The following is an 8543-nucleotide window of genomic DNA, read 5'->3' on the forward strand; positions in this document are numbered from 1 at the left end:
TCACTATTATTCACAAATTATTTTATTATTATTTACAAAATTATCATCTCTCTCACTTTCCAAAAGAGTCCTAATAATTTTTGTTTTGAATTTCGTTCTTTCACTTGGATTTAGAGCATCCTCATTAGCTTGACCACATGCATCTACAGAATTTAGTTAATATCACATGAATTTGTATTTGTCTATTCTATTTAAATTCAATCCTCACATTGAATTATTTATTTAAATGTTAATAATAATTATATTCTAATTAAAGTAATATTAAAAAATCATATTTTCAAATGTCATTTAATGCTAATAACCATGAATATTTGATTAAACCCATCTAAAATTCTATACAAATTTCTTAGTTATTAACCAAATATGTAGCTAGCAATATACTCATATTTGATTGTTGTTGAAGTTACTGTAGTCTTCCATATTTGGTGAATGAGTGTAGCTGAAACATAAATTATTTTATCAATGCCCAATCTAATGTGAGGATTTTTTAAGCACATATTATCCAAATTTTAACCATCCTTAAACTTTGGTTAAGCTAATAAAGATGCTCATAATAGGGCAACAATATCATGAGTTCGATTTTGTAAATTTTTTAAAATCAAATTAGTATTAACTGTCTACAAATTTGAAAATGAATACCGGATCGATTTGTTATCAAAATCAAAACTTTTGATTTTAGTTGGATTCAATTTTTTCGATTTTATAAATTATTTATATTTATAATAATACGAGGTTTACATATGTTAAACTATTAATCTATTTATATTATTATATAAATCCATTATTTTATCATAATTAACCCATAGTAATATAGTATTAAATTTAATTATAGTCTATATAAGTTCTAGAATTTTTATATGAATATATATGATCAAATATGTAAAAATATATTTATAAAAAGAATATATATATTACAATTTATTGTGCTAAAAGTGTATTTATCCTTGATATATATATATATATAATAATAATTTTATATTAATAACTTAATATTAATGTTTATGTTTTAGATTAAAATTTTATATTATATTAACTTTATATTATAAGATAAAAATTTATAAGTTATATCAAATGTTATATTAAAAATTATAAGATTAATTTTTTGTTATATCACATGTTATATTAATTTCATGTTATAATATTAATTGACTTAAATAATATAATTATAATTTCATACTATATTAATTAGCAATTTAGCATATAATACATAATATAATATAAAAAAAAAAGTTATAAATATATACTAGTCCGGTTTAGTTTAAACCAATTTTCAAAATAGGAAAAATAGTATCCCACTGGTTAAGATTAGTTTCGATTTTTAAGAATCGGTACTACACCGGACCACTTATAAATCAGAACAAACCCACTGATTTTTCATTTTTTTTTAACACCCATAATAGTCAGGATTTTCAAATTTCTTAGTTTCGATAGTATCCAGTACAATATGCATTTTCATTCTACATTGTTTTAAATTCAGGCCCATTTTATTCCGGTCAATTTTGGGCAATTTCATTTCAAGTTGTTTTAATAGTAAATTTGTAATTTTTTGGAATTTACATGACAATTTTATAAATTTTAAATCTAATAGTCATGTATATAATCTTTTTTTAACTTTAAATATATCTCATCATTCTCTTTGTTGTTTTACACCTCGTTATTTCTTTGTTTGTTGCTATGCCTTAATTTAGGTTTGTTATTTTTTTAATATTATCTTTTAACACCATTTCATCTACCCTTGTTATGTTTTTAACTTATATTTATTTTATAAATCTTCAATTCTTCTATATATAAAGCAAATCTCGAAATAGTACATCAAAACACCGATGCCAAACTATTATATTCCAATACCTAAATTAGAATAATCACTTTGAATTTAAAACATTGCAAATAATTTGTGCCATGCATGGTGTTAATGTGACCACCAGCTCCTTTTTTTCTCGGTTGGTCATGAGTCTCGTTTTTGCATTTTAAATCTTGAGATTGTGTTTTAAATTTAGCATATGATTTTTAAATGGAGCCCAGCATTTTAAACTCTTTAAAATATCTTAAATGTCCAAAATTATTTTTAAGAGAGGTATTTTTGGTATTCTTGAACCAAGCATAATTTCAAATGAAGCTTTTTTATAATGTGAAGTCCCGAAAATAATATAATTTTAGCAAATCATTTTATTTAAATGAATTTACTCCTTTAAGAGTATTATTTAATATTCATTATTTCATTTTACGTTAAAAAATCTACTTATTTAGATGAAGTTATTCCCTCTTAAAAAATGTTTAGAAAACTTAATCATTTTATATTATGATGAAAGATTTTTTTTTTTTTAGAATTAAAGTTGGGTTTTAAATTGATCATATTGTATTTCTATTTTAATTCCTCTTATTTTAGTTAGTTTATTTATGTGTTTAATTTTTCACCGTTGGATCAAATATGGAGACTCAATATGAATGGTTGAGATTTAAAGGCCCAAACCCTAGCTTTTTCCCCTCACATTCCCTTTCTCCCTCTCTCTCTTCCCCTTCAATAGCCGCACGCTCCTCTCTCCTTCCAGATCTTTCTTCTCCTCGGCTCCTCCCAGCACCGTCGGCCGTTGTTGCCGCTCCGCACCACCACCACCTCCACCGTTGCCTCATGCCGGACCGAGCCCCCCCACCTGACATTCAACACCTCTCCCTTCCTCTCCTGAGTTCTCCCCTCTCTGTTTCAGGTTCCCAGCTACACTGCCACCTAGCTCTACTGTCGCAAGCCTGCGACCTTGCCTCACCGGCCACCTCCTGCCCCAGCCCTGACTCCGATCTTCCCTTTCTCCAAATTTTTGAGCTACGTGATGTGATGGGAGGGGTAGTTGTGAATGTAATTATGTCGTGTTAAGTGTTGTGATGATTTGTGAAGTTGGTCAGGTCGTTGGATTTGAGTTGAAGGTTGGTATCGAAGTATGGAGCTTGTTTATACAAGCGAGCGTCCAGTGGATTATATGTTGCTCTTAGGTGATAAAAGGGGCAGGGTACATGTATAATGTGGTTGGACATATATGGCGGACAGATTTACCATATGTAATGGATAAATCACGATATTTGAGCCTCAAGGTTAGTTTAAAATTGTGTATTATGCATGGTTAGGATTACGATGAAGTGGTTGTTAGGTCATACATGAATGAAGGAAGGAATGTGTGTATTGACGAGGATTAGGTTGTATAATTTGGTTGGTCCAAGTTATGCATTGGGATGGATGGTTTGGTAAGAAGAGTATGATGAAGGTAATTGTGTATCTTAACTTTAAAGTGAATCATGGAAGTTCACTTTAAAGGATAAGCACTTGAAGTATAATGCTATGTGTGTTGGAAAGGTGACCTCAAGTGGGTCCTAGGCTACAAGTTTGAGAATTTAGGAATCGAGAAAACTGAAAAAATAGAAGATGGACTCGGATGATAGAGTGTGTCTAAGTGAAGGAAGTCCAAGTGAAGAGAAGTTTATGTATTTTCTTAGTTTTAGTTACTTATGTACTTGAGGAAGAGAATAATGTTAAGGTTATGTATGCATGTAGGTTACCATCTGATAGGCACATGAATTGACTGTATGAAATGAATATAGCATGGAGTCCAGGTAAGTGTTATATTCATACTTTTATGAGTTCGATTACAAACCTAATAGTAATTTGACTAGGCGATTATCTAAATTCCACAAAAAAGTAATTAAAAATCTCCTCATAGAATAATAAAACTCTCCATATGCAATAGTAACCTCAAATAAATCGTAACCTAAGACTCTCCAAAGTTCAGATCCTAACTCTTATAATTCTTGCTGAGATAGAATTTCGTTACCTATAGCACTTAAAATATTTCCAATAATCATCACGAACACCACAACCTACATACCTAATATTCCAACAATAATCAATATTTCTAGTTGAGGAAATTAGTTACATGTGCTCTCATTGACAGGTACGTCTGTGTCACACAACTAAGCCAAGGAGAAAACTCGAGCTGGTGCGATATTCTTCTATCCGTTTCTTGTAGCTTGAGTAGTAGCTATGTTCTTCCCATGACATTCTCGAAGATGATGTCCATCCTTCCCACACTTGAAATATGTTTCAGTCCCCATCAAACATTTCCCTGCATGCCTTTTACTACACTTCTCACACATGGGGAGCCATCCTGTCTCGCCCTGTCATGACCGTTGTCCATTATCCTGAAAAGGCCTCTTATCCCTATATGATGCTGGTTGGAGTTGTTGCTGCTAGTGTCGTTTCCTTTGATTATTGTAGTCGATACATTCTTGAATGTCTTCTTCAATAATGGTAGCTCGGGTGACCAGCTCCGTGAAACTCCGAATCCTTAGAGTTTGTACATGCTCCCTAATCCTGCGATTTAGACCACGCTTAGAATTTTCAGCTTCCTTTTCCTCATATGGAATTAAGTAACTTGTGAAACAGGGCAATTCCATGAATTTGGTAGCATATTGGTCTACCGTCATCGTTCCCTGGGTAAGGTTTGCAAACTGATTGGCCCTAGACTCACGAAGAGTCTGAGGAAAGAAACGCTCCAAAAATGTCTTCTTAAAACATTCCTATGTGATAGGGATTCCATCTCCTAGTTTCGTCTGCAAGAGTACTCGTGTTGACTTCCACCACTTTTTTGCCGCGTCTGTTAAGTTGAAAGCAGCATAAGTCACCTTTTGATCATTTGTGCAATAAAGTGCCTCAAAGATCTGCTCCAATCGTTTGATCCAACTCTCCGCATCCATGGCATTTGATCTGCCATCAAAAGTAGGTGTGTTGGTGGGAGTTCTAATGTGCATCCTACTCGTGCGGTTCTACCTGCCACCATATCACCGTTGACTATCCTTTGAAAGATACGTGTCGCTGCAGCAGTAAGTACTTTTGAATTCTTATCTTGTACAGTATTGTTCTCAGAGTTGGGTGCACATGATTTTCTTCCACAGGATGCCATTCTAACATGCATGTTTTAACAATGTCAATCAAAATGCACTTAAATACTAAAAGAAAAATTTATAACATACTTACTACGGCGCATAACTTGCCTAGGGGAGATATTGGCCTAAACTTTCATTTTCTTCATTTTCTATTTTCCAAAAACTTCGATGCTTTTAAAAAATTTCTTTGCAAAAAGTCTTCTTCTCTTTTATTTTGGAAAGTCTATAGAATCTTTCGACCTGGGCTTTGATACCAACTATAACACCTCTGTTCCCCAATAAAAACATCTTTAGAATTTTCAGGAAGCCAATGTACTACTAAATTTGAACTTAAAAACTTTTCCTTTATACAACGCTCCAAATGTGAAAGATTTCATAAATAAAATAAACTTTAATATATACTTAAATTTAAAATAGAGTTTGCGGAGGCACTTATTAAAAATACTAAAGTCTAATGTGCTTATCAAAATAATTTATTTAAACCTTAAACCATAAAATTAATCATAGCATAATCTGTTTAGGCCTCTGCCTCGCCTCCTGAGGTCAATTCCTGTCCTGCAGTCTCATCCTCACAAATGTCATCACCTGGGGTGGTTTAAAACAAAAAAACATACAAAAATGAGTCGAATACTCAATAAGCAACACATCGTACAGTAAACATCATAAACATCGGATTTTCTTGAAAAATATTCATACTCATAAATACATACGTAATTAAGATGAATATGAACTTATCTTTCACTTATCATAGGCCAATACCCTCTGTTGACCCTAGTGAGTTAGTGTTAGCGAACCTAAGTAGATTCTGATTCCACACGTGGCCACGGTTGTGGAATCCATATACAAGGAAGACATACACGGTGCACTACCAGCATATACGACCTGGCAATGCAATATGCCCTTAACATAGATAACGTCTTCATATCATAACATAGGCCGTTACATATCTTAATCTTAATCATACTTGCATGCTTGTCATATCATAGATTTCAAAAGAAATTATATGCATACCTGTCATATCATATCATAAATTTCAAATAAAATCGCATTCTTTCATAAATTTTCGTGATACATGTTTTCCACATAAAATCATGATCTTTTCATAAATATTCTGATGCATAAATCTTCACATAAAATTATGCATTGCTTTTTATAAATTTGTTTCTTGCATGACTCTGACGTAACCCTTCATAAATCTTTTAATGCATAACTTCTTCCATAAAATCATGAATTTAATGCATAAATCTTCACATAATCCTAAAAAGTAAGGACATTTTTGTAATTTAACAAACAAGAATCCTCTTTCCATGTTTTTTTCGTGCATTAAAAAAATGAATATATATTATCTATATAAAGTAATTAAACTTTTAATAATAGAATTCATTTTTTTAAGAAAAAAATATACGATAATTTTACATAATTTATAATTATATCTAATATTACCTTTTTTTTTATTAGACGCAATGCTTTAAATTGTCATATAATTATTGAAATGAAATATTCTGACACTGGTCCATTTGGTGTGTCGTTTTATATTAGTTATATATATTTTTTATATGAATATATAAATTGATAACTACTAAAATAAATATATGTATTTTAAGAATATTAAGTGTGATGACTAAATATAATGTATATCAAAATAGACAAGCGGCAATAGAATATTATGAAGCTGATTGCAACTTCTTAAGAAATAAAATTAAAAGTGTAAGAAATCATTTAAGGATTCTTACTTTAAAAAGAAAAAAAAAAGTAAGAAATCATTATACATATTTTTACAAAGATAATCCATAACTAAAGAAGACGGAGTATATTGGGAAGTTTGTGTTGGTAAGCCATGAAAAACTGATGGTCAGCCCATTTATGCCAGAATACTTTAAGGGTGGTTTCAGTGTTGTTCCCTCAAATTCTTAATCTACTTATTTATCTTTGGATATAGGAAATTTTTGCTTAAACACCTGTCTCAATGAATTCTTTATTCAGACCTAAGGAACCCACTGATATTATTTCTACAGAACCTAATAACATCAACCAAGAAGATTACAGTATAAAAGATATAGAAAGAAATCTACAAGACTGGACAATTCTTAATGTTCCAAAAATTCAAATATACAAACATTCTACTTTTTATTCTAAATTATTATTTCTTACAAATTATACAATTAAAACAGTAGAAAAAACTATTAGTTTAAATAATGATTACGAATCGTTACAACTATTAATAAAAGAAGCAATTAATCATCACAAAGAACAGAAATATTCTTTCATACATATTGGACTAGTTCAAGTAGTTATAAAACCACTTACTAGAAGTGGATTAAACACCTCAGTATTACTCTGTTTAAGAGACAGAAGATATTATAATTTTCATGATTCATTACTTGGAATGGTAGAATCAAGCCTGTTTGAAGGACCAGTTTATTTTAATTGTTATCCCAATTATTCTCTTTCATTATTCGATGCTAATATTTTACACACTTTAATATTAAATATTAAAACAAATGGCTATCAAATGATGAAAGGATCACATCCTTTAACAGTAGTTTATAGAATCCACTATAAATTTATGAAAACAATATTAGAACCACAAGCTCTTATTACCAATCCAAAATGATATACATTATTATTACAATCTAGTACACAAAACTCTAGTATACAAATTCCTAAACAAATTAATTTGAATCAAATTACACTTCCAAATGAATGGCAATTAGATAATATTACCCCATTACTTAAAATAGAAAATAATTTTAAGGATGATCTTGAATATATAGATCAAAAAGTGCACGGAACAGTCCAAATAGCTTTTCAACCTTTTAGAATGTCTTTTTCACATTATTCTTCTCCAGCACCATCTAGTTAACAAACACCCAGATCTGCTCTTAAATCAATCTCTCGAAACAAATCTAAAAATTTTGACACCAAATCTAAAAATTTTGACACTAGATTCCAGAATCTTGACACACAGATTCGAGGAATTATTTCCGGAAATATTATTGATACGCCAGTATATATTGTTAGCCATCCTGATAAAGCATCCACCTCTCATAATCCTGAAAATGAACATTCTTCTCCAACATATTCACAAGTAGTTGGAGATGATGTCCAAATATATACCCTGAATAAAGAAGAATTTAAAATTAACAAAGAAGATCTCAAACAAGATTATATGAAAGTAGAAAATAGTCACAAAATATTAATATTTTTCTCAACTTTTACAAAAATAGAAAGAGATTATATTCAAGAAAAATATTACGAGTATTTAGAAAAAATACGGATTACTATACATTTCTTTACATGGTTTGAAATATATAAGTCAAATCAATTGTCTACTATAAATAGAACTACAAATAAATGGATTAAAGGAGAAAATAATCAAATATTTATGAAGAATACTCCCTTTTGAAGTTATTAAGTTCAATCAGAGAAATACTCAAATTTTGGCCTCGCCAATAAAAAAACATAATATTACAAACACTGATAAAATCTTGATAATATAATCTAACAAAACAATTATACCAATTTATATCTAAAAACCATGAGTAAACAATTAGAAAGAATTGAAACCCAAATATTTCCTATAAAACCCACTATTAAAGAAGAAAACAAAACTC

Source organism: Juglans regia, chromosome 4, assembly GCF_001411555.2.
Source record: "Juglans regia cultivar Chandler chromosome 4, Walnut 2.0, whole genome shotgun sequence".
In the NCBI taxonomy this organism is placed as follows: Eukaryota; Viridiplantae; Streptophyta; class Magnoliopsida; order Fagales; family Juglandaceae; genus Juglans; species Juglans regia.